At 44.2% G+C, this 13,441-nt stretch overlaps 1 protein-coding gene across 1 annotated transcript in view; it reads left to right on the top strand.

The window, feature by feature from the left end:
* LOC125438467 (diacylglycerol kinase gamma-like) overlaps nucleotides 1-1,348 on the top strand; it is a 48,415-nt gene extending 47,067 nt beyond the window's left edge. Inside the window, exon 6 of the mRNA XM_048506906.1 lies at nucleotides 375-1,348. The gene's annotated coding sequence lies outside the window, so the exon portion shown is untranslated. The remainder of the gene's footprint in view (nucleotides 1-374) is intronic.
* Nucleotides 1,349-13,441: the final 12,093 nt, after the last annotated feature.

The raw sequence follows: 13,441 nt of genomic DNA, 5'->3' as shown, positions 1-13,441 counted from the left end.
TCCTTGCCTTCTCCTGTACATCACCAACCCAGGATTATTGCTCTTCTCATCCCTAGACTTCTTGTGCTTCAGTGCATGCTGGGATACTGCCTAGACAGATGATGGGAAATTTAACTTGACAAGGCTTCAAATGGAGGGTTTTGGGTTTTTTAACCAAAATTGCCCCTTAATTTATCTGTTTCTTGTCATGTGGGAATGTGCCATCTTAGGTTTGTGTCAGTTTCATGAGCAACAGCTCCCTTAGGCCTGGTCGTCCTGTTGTGAACTGTGTGTGGTGCTCATGAAATCTCGGATCTGCTGAGCAGCACAGCTAACTTCCCAAGCCCTGCTCCTGCATGACCCAGCTCAATATCCCCTCCCCTCTTGTTTTCTAGGGGAATGCCACTCATTTGAACAGTTCATTCCACAGGAATGCTGTTCTTTCATACTTTGCTGCTCTGGCAGGCTAGGGACTCCGCTTATCACTGCCGCTTCAGCTGAAGCCTGCATGTGTGAATGATGAAGCATGAGCCATCACAGGTGGATCACTTTGGACAGAAGTTCTGTATCGTTCAGTTTCCATTCAAACACGGTGTTTCCCACAGAGCCGTTTCACACATTGTCAAATCATTGAGTGATGAAAAAGCGATGTGCATGCCTGTGTGAACCAGTCCAACTTGTGTAAAATACTGATGCGGTTGCTCTGAAGTCACGTGGGGTGGCTAACTGTCTTAACTGTTGGCATCATTCATAGGGGTGCTGAATTCCTCACTGAGTGCTCATTACTCTCATTGCTTATATTCAGAAATTATGTCCTTGCTATTGAAACCCATATGGACTAACGGCACGTCAGCCTGTGCTGTGGAGGAAAGCTGTCTGTCCATCTCCAAAAAGCTTTCTCTGGAGGAACAACCTGACAGCCTCACAAAACACATTCAGGATATGAATAAGCCAGAACACCAACAAAACTCTGGGTGGCAAACAACGAAAAAACCAACTTGCCTCTGTTGCAGCAGAAGTTACTGGACTGAACTGCACTTTCACTAGCATCTCACTAACCCAATCTTAAGGGACTCTCAACACAGCCAGATAGAACCTTTTCTGCAAACGGGCAAGACAGAGCATCTCTCTGTTACGCTGTACTGAATGCACACTTCCCTCCTAGCGTATTGTGTGAATACAGAATGCAGAGACCCTCACCCCCATAACATGTACTGTATATCCTCTTGAGCATGGACTCCTCTTCCTCCTTTTCCATGGATCTTATTGTGGTTCCCCGCATGGAGTTGTGTGAACTGTGTATTGTAGCCCATGTTTATATGTAAATTCTAACAGATGTTTTACATCAAATAAAATGATTCTCAACTGACTCTGAATGCTTTTGAAATAATAGCAGAAGTAGCAGTCACTTCTGTGGCTCTTTTCTGTGTACTCACATTCTGAAGAAATCACATACTGTCCCTTGAACACCTTGTGTCATAATCATAACAATTCCCTGAGAATTGTGTCAATAGCTGAGTGATTCATTCATAACTTGTGAAGGACGAGCACATCTCTTGACTCTCAGCTTCCTTGAACCTTCTCTGCTTCCCTGGGGTAATTAAGCCTCAGTGTTCATTATCAGGACAACAGTGAGAAAGAGGATTTAAACATCTGTGGATAATCCTCTGCTAAAACGTTACTCCCTAGCTAGCACAGTTGCTGGAACACAAACACCGAGAGTTCACATAAAGAGAGGTGAAAAGCAGAGATGGGATCAAATTAGTTCTCCTTTCAGTCCTCTTGATCATGGTCAATTTTTATCTTGCCTTCTGTGCGTAAAGCACTTTACAAGATAAAGAATCACAATGGAGTTAGAGGCATGCACCCACAATTAAAACTGTATGTCATCAAAGTAGCCATTAGGAAACCAACAGTGAGCTCAGCCACTTTATCATCCTACGCCTAAAGATGAGTCCAATAAACAGCAAAGTTATGCTCTCTAGGCTCTCATGCCATTGCTTGCATTTCTAAAATGTGCAGAAGTCATTGCCAGAATGAAGCACACGATTAATAGCTGCGGCAATCAGCAGCAACAAATGCTAGCCAAAGCCAAAACAAAGTCTGACGCCTGACATTGTCAATTAACCCTTTTTTTTCAATAATCTGAGATTTCCTTTCTTCCTTGGCAGGGGCTGGCTGTATTCAGATGCCACAATAAACTTTTATTTGAGCAATAAACTCTGGTTAGTTTACCAGACTTATCTTTCAAATTCCGGTTTGTCTGCTTCTTGCTTCCCTGCCATCTGCAGCAGTGACTCTGCGGCGGCTATTCAACAATCTGTGGTTTGTGAATTCAGACTTCACAACAAACCACAATGTGTATAAATTATAGTTTACGAACTTGTTACAAATCCTGAGTTGATCCAGCCGGCTTTTTCTCTCAATCTTGTGTAATCTCCCTCCTTACTACAGCCTCTGCCCCACATAGTTTTTGTCCATGCTAGTCCTAAAATAGCCTTTCTGATGACCAAAGCAGTCATTCCTCCTCCATTTTTCACTAGCAATAAAACTGTCCAACCTGGATCCACTGAACTCATAGTTTCATACCAACCAACAAACTCCAGTTTGTTGGATCTTCAGCATTCATACATCACAACTAACCAAGATTTGTTCTAATCATGGTGTATCATAATGTCAGAATACAGCTCCTGAGTTGCAGGAACCGGAAGATGCCAAATTGAAATAAATTTGGAGTCATTGCTTCATTTAATGCATTTTCTCCACGGCCAGAGGAAGAGGGGAAGGAGTGGTTACTCCAACAATATCTCTCCCCCAGTAGAATTCCAGGAATAAAGTATCTCCTCCCCAGACCCACTCAATCTTTCAACCTAAGATTTTGCATGAAAAGCTAATATGTCTCTGAGTTCTTTGGAGGAAGGGTAAGATGCAAACTGATAAATAAGCACAATTCTAAACATCTTTAGTGCATTTCTCTCCCCCCACCCCCACTCCCCTGTTCCTCACTTATTCCCTAAACCAGAGCAAGTTGCCACCAAGTGCTGTTGCAGTATTTGGGACAGAGACTGACTTGCCCTATTGATTTCAGCAGAACTCAGGTGTGATTTTCAGGGGATTGGAGCTGTGGCAGAACAGGCCTGCTTTGACCTGTAGGCTCTACTCCATCCAGCCCTCTCCCAGGAGTGTCCAACTTCTCCTCAAGTCTCTCTCTTTCTCTCCCTCTCTAGGGTAATCACTGCCACCATCTGACCTTCATATGAACTGCCCACTGGGAAGGGTCAGGACCCCCCCAGTTTCCTTTCCAATTCTGAGGCCTTGCCTCACTGTGTGTCTCCCACTTGCCCACTTCTGGCCACCAGGGGGCAATTTACTGCTTGGCGTGCCTCTGGAGGAATAGCTGTTTGCCCATTGGCAGCTTTCCCCACTTCCTGTCACCTCTTTAAAAGACACTGCCCAATGAGTGTCTATGTGGTACAGAGAACTGCTACCACCATTCGATGTTAAAAAGCATTTATTAAAAAGATAATGTTGACAAGCGTACTTTTAGCTCAGCACCAGATTGACCAGGGAATTAAAAATAAATGAGAGAAACACAATTCCTCTGTCCCTCTTTCTATACATGCCTTATCAGTTGTTCGAATATAGAGCAGGCCCTTAAATTTAGAATATTACTAACCTCACAGAATTCCCATTACCTGGAAGATTATGCCAGCTCCCTGGGATAGTACATGGCCAAGATGAATGGCCCCAAATTTGTATTATGATTGGACTGGAGTTTTCTCGTTATCTGCCCTCTCTGCAACTTTCTGTAACTTTCAATCATATCTCAATCAAATAACCTTTTTTAAAAAATTAGAAACCTCGAGTGCCTATTCCAGTCCTATTCCAGTCCTCAGATTTAGCACCCTTCCTTCCTGCCATCCTCTAAATGTTCGTGCTATTTTTAGAGCCCACATCCCTGTATAACAAAAGGTTTCCTCCTGCTTTATAACAGCAATATTGGTTTCAGTCACTTTTTAACTTTGATAAGGTCAAACATTGAATTGTCCACTAATGTACAAGGTGAGTCTGTTACACCTGGAGGCTCACAAATCTATATGCACCATAATACTTTTTTAATTGTTGTTATCATTGAGAACATTTTAGGCAATCTATCCCCGTGCCATTTTTTTTTATTCCCTGTGCTTATAAATTATCAACTTCTTATCTTTTAAAGGGCTTACAGCAACATTCAGATTTCTCCCCTCTCACTTCTTATTTTCGCACGGTCACTCATTAAATTAAATGGGTGAATATGTATATTTACACTAAGTAAACAAAAAGTTCAAACTATAAAGCATTTTACTGTTTTTTGAAGTCTTCATTACGCATTAATAGTCTTTCTGCAGACAATGGTGGTGCTGCAGAAGAGATGAGACTGGATTTGTCAGCATTCAGAATCACTTGAATCTTCTTCTCTCTGTGCTTTGGATATAGCTGAAGTCTAAAGATGAGGTCAGTAAAGGCAGTCATAGAAGTCATCTTAGGTGTAGCATCATCATCCCTACGCTTTCATTTTTAATGCGCATAAATCACTGAATAAATCAAACCTTCTGATAAAAATAAGCCTTTCCTCTAAGAGAATAAAAATAAAAAGCAGCAGCAGGCAAGAACTCACGTGCCACCAAAAGCAAAGAACAAGCTCCCTGTGAAAGGTATTGTGTTAAATTTAGAGCCTATGATTTTTTGAGAAGGAGCTAAATTTAGCCAAAGTTGTTCTCCTGTCTTTCCAACAGAGAGGGGCCGCAAAGCTTTAGCAGACAAGTATAACATGAAGTAAAATAATTATTTTACAGAATCCACACACACGCACACATCCCTTATCCAGCTCATAAATCAAGCAGGCCAGTATGTATGTGGTCCTCCACACAAGCAAAATCTGGTACTGTGCAATTAATGTTATAGGCTGACAATTACTTAAGAACAGAACAGAGCTGTGCTGGAACTGACCAAATAACTATCTATTCCAGCATCCTGCTTTGCACAGTGGTCAACCAGATGCCCCCAAGAAACATTAGATGCTCTGCCAGGCCCCAGTTGGTTCAAATTTTAAAGGATCCAGACAGAATGTATCCTCTTGGCAACAGCCAGAAGTAGAGCTGTAGAATCATTTATGTTGCTGGCAGTGATCAGGAGGACAATCCTAAGCAGGGATCCACCCTTCTAAAACCGGTGACTAAGTAGTTCAATTCTGTGTGAGGCTGAACTGCAAGGCACTTTTATAAAATAAGGGTGGCAATAGGGTTGCCAACTCCAGATAAAAAAGTTCCTAGAGATGTGGTGGTGGAATTGGAAGATGGCTGAGTTCAGGGAAAGGAGGGAGCCCATCAGGGATTTGATGCCTTACAGTTCACCCTCTGAAGTTGCCTTTTTCTCCATGACAATGGATCTCTGTGGTCCAGAAATCAGCTCTAATTCCAGAAGGACTCAAGGCCCCACCCGCAGGCAGGCAACACTAAGGCTGATTGAAAAATGCCCCGTTCTTAGCACAGAGAATAGTCCAATGCAGCCGGGAGTTCTTCACGGCTCCCAGTGCTGCAGCATGTCTGCCATGTTGTTGCCCCAGGGTCACCCTGTAGCATTGGCTTTGCTCTGTGAATTTCAAAAACCACCAAAGTTGAGGTTCTTTTGAAATGCCCCTTTGTTGCTCCAGTGGCTTCCGCTGCCGTGAAAAACTCCTCGGCAGCAGAACTGCGGCCATTTTTCCTGCCTTACCACTCTGGCCGGCCCTCCAAGAAACAGGCACTGAGAATCGGTGCCCTTGCCCCCCCCCCCCTTGCAGTGAAAAAAATATGGCGGGAGAAACCTTGGTTTTTCGACAGAAAAGCAGCAGGTGCAGGCGCTGTGAACGGAGGGCAGCAATTCTCTCGCACATGCAAGGATTTTAGACCGGGGGGGTGGGCGCAAGGGTGCTGATTTTATGTTTTATGTTTTATGTTCAAAGTCATTCAAAACTAAAATAGTGAATGTGAATGGGGAGAGATTCAGCCAATCAGAACGCGGAAAACAGAGGTTGTCTGCGGATGCGTGGAGGATATTGCAGAAGAGCTCGCAGTGCAAATGGAGATGCACTGGGCTCGCGAAGAAACCGTTGGGGTATAACACGCCGGCCCTGCCTCAAATCCCAAAAAGAACCGGGGAGAAGTGAAGAGTCAAAAGCGGGGCAAGAAACCTGCGGCAGGTCCACTCCTGGATCTACCAGGGAATTTTGACCATGAAAAACCAGCCTAATTGACAATCAATGGAGGCATTGGTTGCATGTACAGCTTTTTAGCACTTTCTATGGGTACTTTTCTCTAATTCTACAGGTACTTTTCTCTAATTCTATGGGTACTTCCTCTAATTCTATGGGTAATTTTCTCTAATTCTTGTGGCCATAAACACTTTCTTCTCTCCATTACTTTGCATTGTTCCACTTGTCCATCCTGACCTAAATGTTCACACTCTTTGAAAAGCTGACCCTTTCCCTAACATACACAGCATACACATATATTTTTCATGTGCATAATTTGTTCTAATTGCAGCATTTTGTTTCCTTGTCACATAATTTTGAATTTTGACACCAAATACATTCACGACCCAGCTTATCTTTGGTATAAGGTTGCCAGATCTCCCCAGCCCCTGACTGTGGATGGGACACGGGGTTGTCAAATCCAGGTAGCAAAACTTCTGAAAATTTGGAGATGGAGCCCAGGGAGGTCAGGGACTTTAATGGGGTACACTGCCATAGAGTCCACCCTCCAAAGCATCCGTTTTCTCCAAGGGAACTGGTCTCTGTAGTCAGGGAGATGAGCTGTAATTCTGGTACATTCCCAGATCCCACCTGATCCCTATTTCCGTAATATATACAGTCACAATGCAACAAAGCGTTAGATCTGTATCCAGTGGGGAAGCAAATACCTAGTACCCCTTCCCTAGAGTGGCTTCTTTCAGACCTATTTAGCAGGAGTAGCAAAACTACAAGTAAAGGCCACATCAAATCCAGGGACTTTGTTCAGACAGGAAGTCCTGCCCTTTAACTTCAGTGCTGTAATTTGCTACTGCCTGACCCAGCTGAAATTGGGGTGGGCACAATCTTTTTTATTCAGTAACTTTAGGGTTTCTAAAACCCAAATCCAAATATTGCTGACTTAGAAAGATTGTACTCCCTCTACTTCCCCCACCCCCGCAACTTCAGCCCCTGGGTTGGTGGGGGAGGCGGGGAGCTTCAACTGAATACTGGACTCAACATTCAGTTGAAGCCCTCCCCTCTCCCAAAGCTATTTGTTTTTTTAATCAGTAAATTAAAAACCCATATCGGATTTTCCCCCAGTTTTTAAGCTAAAATTCTAAGGATCAACAGATCTGGTAGCTGAGAAGTCATATAACAACACCTCCAACTGAAACCATTCTGGGTTGTGTTTTTTTAAGTCCTTGTCTCCTCAGCAGATATTATGATAATCTGGCAGTGTTGCCATGGAACTAGAGTGAATCAAAGGATAGCTTCTGCTAGTACCCACTCAGTAGCGTGGGATGACAACCCTGAGGCACAATTATCATTTAATGTCACTGGCAGTCTGTCTCTATTGCTGGCCAAAAAGAGATGTACCCTGTCTCTCTAAGATAGTGATCCCCAATGTGATACTGGAAGATACCATGGTACCCATTGATGGGTTTCTTGGCATCCATTTGCATCTTTTACAAAGCATACCTTCCCCTAAAGCACAGAGCCATTTCTGGATTCTTCTCCACTTTGTTGGAGCAGGAGGTGCATCAGAAGAATCCTGCAGGCATTACCTTTTTGTCTGCAGGCAGTACTCATTCAGAAACACCTGCCTCCATCCTACAGGGATGCCCAGCTTGCGACCTCTCAACATTTTGTGATTAGCCCCAGCACTCCATGGCAACCATTTCACATTTTCTCCCCACCCCACCCCACCCCACATTTCCCTACAGCAACCATTTTGTGGTGACTGGCATTCCCTATTCCCAAAATTCCAAAAGCATTCAGAGGCTAAACAAAATTGCAGAGGGGGGTCTACCATTTATTTAATACCAGGCCCATTTCAACAATTCCAGGGAATGTGTGCAATCAAAGATAAGCCTTCAGTAAAAAGTTTTTTTAAAAAAACACAACAAAACCTGATCCCTTCTATAATAAGGCAAAATCTGGAAATAATCTGTTTGTCTTTCAACTAGTATATCTTTCTGGAGCAACAGCTGACATAAAAGCATGAGTTAGAACTGGCCCGAACTCAAATTTTTGCAACAGATTAGCTATGCCAATGTCAGCTGACTTTCTATCAGCCTCTTAAAATCAGAATATTTTTTAAAGAATGCCTTATGAACAGTGACACTTTAGAAACCAGCTGACCCTGCAAAATGAGAATGCACCCCCAAACTATTTGAAACTACACACTCTGTTCCAAAGGACAGGCTTCTGACTTCAGGCTTCTTAGCCTACTGGTAGGGAATTACCCTACTGACTGCAGTCTAGTAAGGTCTGGGGAGAAGGAGGCTAGTAGCCTTACAAGACAGTAAATCCAGCAGAGCCCCCTTCTTCTCCCTCATCTGAAATAGGCTGGGGGATAAACAGCCCCAGCTTTCTGGAATTCACCCAGCTGGGTCCTAATGGCGCCAGAATTCTGCAGGGGAAGAAGTCACTGGAACAGTGGTCTTTCTTACTAGCTGCTAGCCTGACACTGCATCATCTCTTGGCTGCCTGTACTATTTCTGCCAGGTGGGGGACCGGACAATCCTAGAGAGCTACTGGTCCAGACTCTCATCCAGCATGGTGACTGATGCAAAGCTGTCACAGGATCTCTGAGGGCAGCTGGAGGGAGGTTCTACTGGTTGAATCTCAACTGTCAGCCCGAGAGTGCCCTCTGGATTTAAGGGTGGCTACAGTGCAGGGGCCTCTCTGACTTCCCTGTTCTTCCTCAGGTAATGTTCCAGATTCCCCCAGAAGGCCTCTTCTGATTGTTCTGAACCTGAGTCCATGGACCACCCACCGAAGGTCATGACAACCACTGTCAGTAGTCACAGAGAGAGACACAATTGCACAGTTCTAGTGAACCACACTGCCATCCATCACCTGGAAGAGAAGGTGTTTGTAGAAGGAGAAAGTCCACCATTGCACAATGGAGGTCAACTTACTTGACCAAATGGGTGTGGTGAGAATGCATAGATTTGGTTTGAGTTTTGCTCATGCAGAAGTGGTGGTGTAATTGCTTCACTGTAAGCACAACCTGATGCTTATTTGACTATGCCACAGCTAAGCTATCTGTACTGTATGTGGGCTGACTTGCAAATGGTGCTCAGGGCCAACTAATCAAGACATCGCTATGCCACAAGTTCTATCCAGCCCAGTTTTACACAATCCAGACGTGCGCCACACCCATCTGGTCATGTGACCTGGCCCTCAGACTCTCATATCTCATCTTGACATGGGTAGGCAGCAGTTTCTGGAAAGGATGTGGCCCAGGAATAACATGGGAGCAGGTGTGGGCTGACCTCAGGTTTGTAGGTTGTACTACTTTTTTAAACTAGAACCACTGCAGTCCATTAACTTATTAAAAAGAATATCTACTCAGGATGTCCTGACAGCCATAAACTATGTTCAATGATTCGCTTACTTAAGAAAGCAAGAATTGTCTTGTTCGATAAGACCATCCGGACCAGCATCTGTCTCTCACAGTGATCTAACTCTCTATTCCCTATGTTTCTGTCACTCTACTCCAGCTTTCATTCTCCCTTTCTGGCCACCTACCCTAGCTCTCTCTTTCTCTTTCTCTTTCTGCCTCTTCCCAGCACTCTTACTCTTTCAGTCCCTACTCCAACTCTCTCTTTCTCTCTTCCTCCCCAAGCCCAATTTTTGGTAGCTTGCCTGAAGTGCTCTGGGTGGGCATGGTGAGGCCTACCCCACATAGCTCCACTCTCACTGCTTCAGCCAGAAATGTTCCAGGTGCGTTGAGGCCTTTCCCCCCGCCACACACAAGCAGCCTGGCGCAGGGTGGCCTATTCTGTCCTGGCCGCTGGTGCCAGGCTTGCTGCTGGCTTGAGTTGGCTCAGGCAATTAATGACAGCTGTGCGATGATTCCATGGCTTTACGAAGTGTTACTGGCTGAGTGAGAAGGAGTCTGGGAGTTGTAGTCCCATCAGCCATTCTGTACATTTTTTTTATTTATTTATTGTTTGGACTTTTATACCACCCCATCCCCGAGGGGCTCTAGACTACATTTCTCAGACTCCTTTGCTTTTTGTTTGTTTGTCAGCAGGAATATGCTGCTCAATTATATAGTAAGTCGCCCCCTCCTTCCCTTTTTATCATCTGTGGCCTTTTACATCTTGGGCCCTTCCGTTCCCTCCTCAGAGGGACTTTTAGATTGCCTGACGCGATGTTTTGTGCGCTGTTTTAAATGGTTCTAATGTGAAATTTAGAGCCCTAATTTTATTATATTGTATGTATTTATTGAATGTGCTCTTCTTGTTATTTTAGATTATATCAGTTGTTGTACACTGCCCAGAGCCCTCCGGGGGTGGGCAGTATAGAAGTCAAACAAACAAACAAACAAACAAACAGGCACTTCTTTCTTTAATCTGTCTAATCATTCTTTAAAACAATCATAGAACCAAGCCTGAGCAACATACCCCATCTGCCAGGAATCTCTTGAACACATGCTCAAAGCTGCCTTGTACAGGGTCCGAGCCTCAGTCTATCAAGGGACTATCAAGGTCAGTTTGTCTACTCCGGTTGGCAGTGGCTCTCCAGGGTCTCAAGTAGAGGTCTTCTCATCCCTTTAACTGGAGATGCCAGGGGCTGAACCTTGAGCCTTCTTGCACACCAAACAGACGTGGATGCTGAGCCATGACCACTCCCTCTGAAATGAAGACGGGAATGGGTGCAGGAGTCACTCTCCCATCGCTGTATCTGGGCAGCCATGCATCCTGCCTTCTAGGTAAGGCAAAGCAATGAGCAGTTGCAGCATGTGGTGGCAGCAGCATCTGCTAGACAGGAAAGGCGAGATCCCTGGCTTTTCTTGGCACAGACACAAGCCAACAGACTCTAGGTACTGTCCCACAAATCATTAGCCAGAGATCCATGGGTGGACTGCAGTTTGCCTTCAGTCTCACCCTGCAAGTAAAGCAGCATACATCTGACACATCTCAAATAGCTGTTATTCCCTTTGTCAGTTATTTAAATACTTATACTCCACTTGTCCCATAACAAAAAGCAGCTTACACATTAAATTTTTCAAAAACAAAACATTATAAAGTCTCATCTAGCCCACTCTCCTTTTCTTAAAAAAAACTGCTGGCCATTAAAAGTCATTAAAAAGCCTCACAAACAGAATAGGCATGCAGGGTCTCCCTCAAACCCCCCCAGAGATGACAACCCCTCACCTGCTCAGTGAGCCTGTTCCATATACTGGCACAGGCCCCAGGTGATCCCACACAGGCTCTGCGTATGTGGTAACCTGAGGATTGGTTCACGGTGACATATGGCAAGACAGGAGTCCAAGGTTGAAGCTCATAACCCACACCCTTCACTGAACTCAAGAACAAGCTGGCAGCCAATGTTGCTTTTTTTAAAATAATTGGGACCGGTGCATAAACCAAATATATCACAATGTTGTGACATATCAATATTATATCACAATATTGTGTTATATTTGCTTTTTTAAAGCAAATGTTAGTTAGCTCCCAACAATAACTGACCAAACTGCAGTTGCTGCTTTACTGATTCCCTGGAGCAGATATTCCCAATAAACCATCAGAATTTCCCCTTTTCACTATTCTACTTTATAGGGCCTGGTACCTGCTTTTAAGTTCCTTAACCTAAACCACACAGCGTTAAGACTAGATGAAACTGTTCTTGAGCAAGTACAAAGTACATCTCCTTTATTACTGAGTAACTACAGGAAATCTTCACTCAGTAGGGATAAGGCAGGGGAAACTGTCAATTCAGAAGGGGTTGTTTACAGAGCAACAATTAAATATCTCAACACTTGATCGCAATTTGTGGAACTATTTTGACATCAGCATACACCTTCCTGAAACTGATTCCTAGCATTTCTGCCAGCCTCCATCTAGATTTGTAATAATTTTCCCAGGTATTGCCAAGGGCTTTCATGGCTGGAATCAACTGGCTGTTGTGGGTTTTCCAGGCTATGTGGCTGTGGACTGGTAGTTTAAACTCCTAACATTTCCCCTGTATCTATGACTGGCATCTTCAGAGGTGCGTCACAACAAGTTTCTCTGTGTGGCACAGTGTGGAGTGTTTTGTGTAGTTGGATATTTGTTTTGTCCACTATTCCCATTATCTCTTTCTTAAGACATCGGTTCCCAACCTAGAGTACACATACTAGAGTACACAGCAGAGTGTTGGGGAGTTCCTATTTCTCCCGCTCCTACCACTGAAGTTTCCTCTTCCACTCTTTCTCTGTCTCTCTCCCTTCCTCTCACACACTTTTCTTCCTTTCCCTTTTCTCCCCTTTCTCTCCCTTCCCTCCCCCCTTTTCTCCCCCCCCCTTTCTCTCTGGATGGAGGATACATTAGTGAGTGGCAGTGTGTTTGAACAAGATCTCTGGGGGGCAGGTAGACAATAAAATAAGTATGAGCATCCAGTATGATGGAACAACAAAAAAAGGTTAATGTAATTTTAGGGTATAACAATAGTGGCCTAACATCCAGATTGCCAGAGGTTGGGTGTGGCACAGTTTGAGAGCTTGCCCCAAGTGCAGTGGTGTAGCACCAACAGGACAGGGGGGCGACGCCCCAGGCGCACGCCTGTACAGGGGCATTCTAGGGCGTTCTGGGGCATGGCGTGGCGTGGCATTCCGGGGGTGGGCAGGGGTGTGGCAGGGACAGGAGCGCACACATGCTCCGGGCGCAGTTTCCCCTCGCTCTGCCCCTGCCCAGGTGCTATTTTCTGTAGATATGCCTCTGAACCTGGGCTCAGTCATTTATTGCACAGCACCCCCCATCCTGCTTCCTTTTGAAGACTTCAAGTGTTAATAAATTAAAGGTTAAAAAATTAATGTCTATGCAATGTAGTGTTTATGCTAAGTATTAACTTGAGCTCATTTTATCTTTTGAGTTTTGGCTGTAAATAAATGTGCAGTGTTTATTCATCTTCTATTCCATTGCTTTTAATCCCATTATTGGACCATTTATTTGCAGTTACAACATATAAACTTCAAATGGCAGCAACTGTATTAATTTTAACATTCTTCGAAAATGGGGATACAATTTCAGGAAAATGGGTTCCGGGGGGGTGGGGGGGTACATGAGTGAAAAAAGGTTGGAAACCACTGTCTTAGGATGTTTAAGTAATAGTTATGAAAAGAAAAACTCTAAAAAAAATTAAGTAGAATTTCCGGGGGGAAAATAATACCAAGTCTCCATTTTTCTAGAAACGAAGCAAGGATTGAGTGTGCAAGCC

Source organism: Sphaerodactylus townsendi, linkage group LG08 (genome assembly GCF_021028975.2).
Source record: "Sphaerodactylus townsendi isolate TG3544 linkage group LG08, MPM_Stown_v2.3, whole genome shotgun sequence".
Lineage (NCBI taxonomy): Eukaryota > Metazoa > Chordata > Lepidosauria > Squamata > Sphaerodactylidae > Sphaerodactylus > Sphaerodactylus townsendi.
Note: the sequence above shows the minus strand (reverse complement) of the source record. Positions and strands in the feature narration are given on the sequence as shown.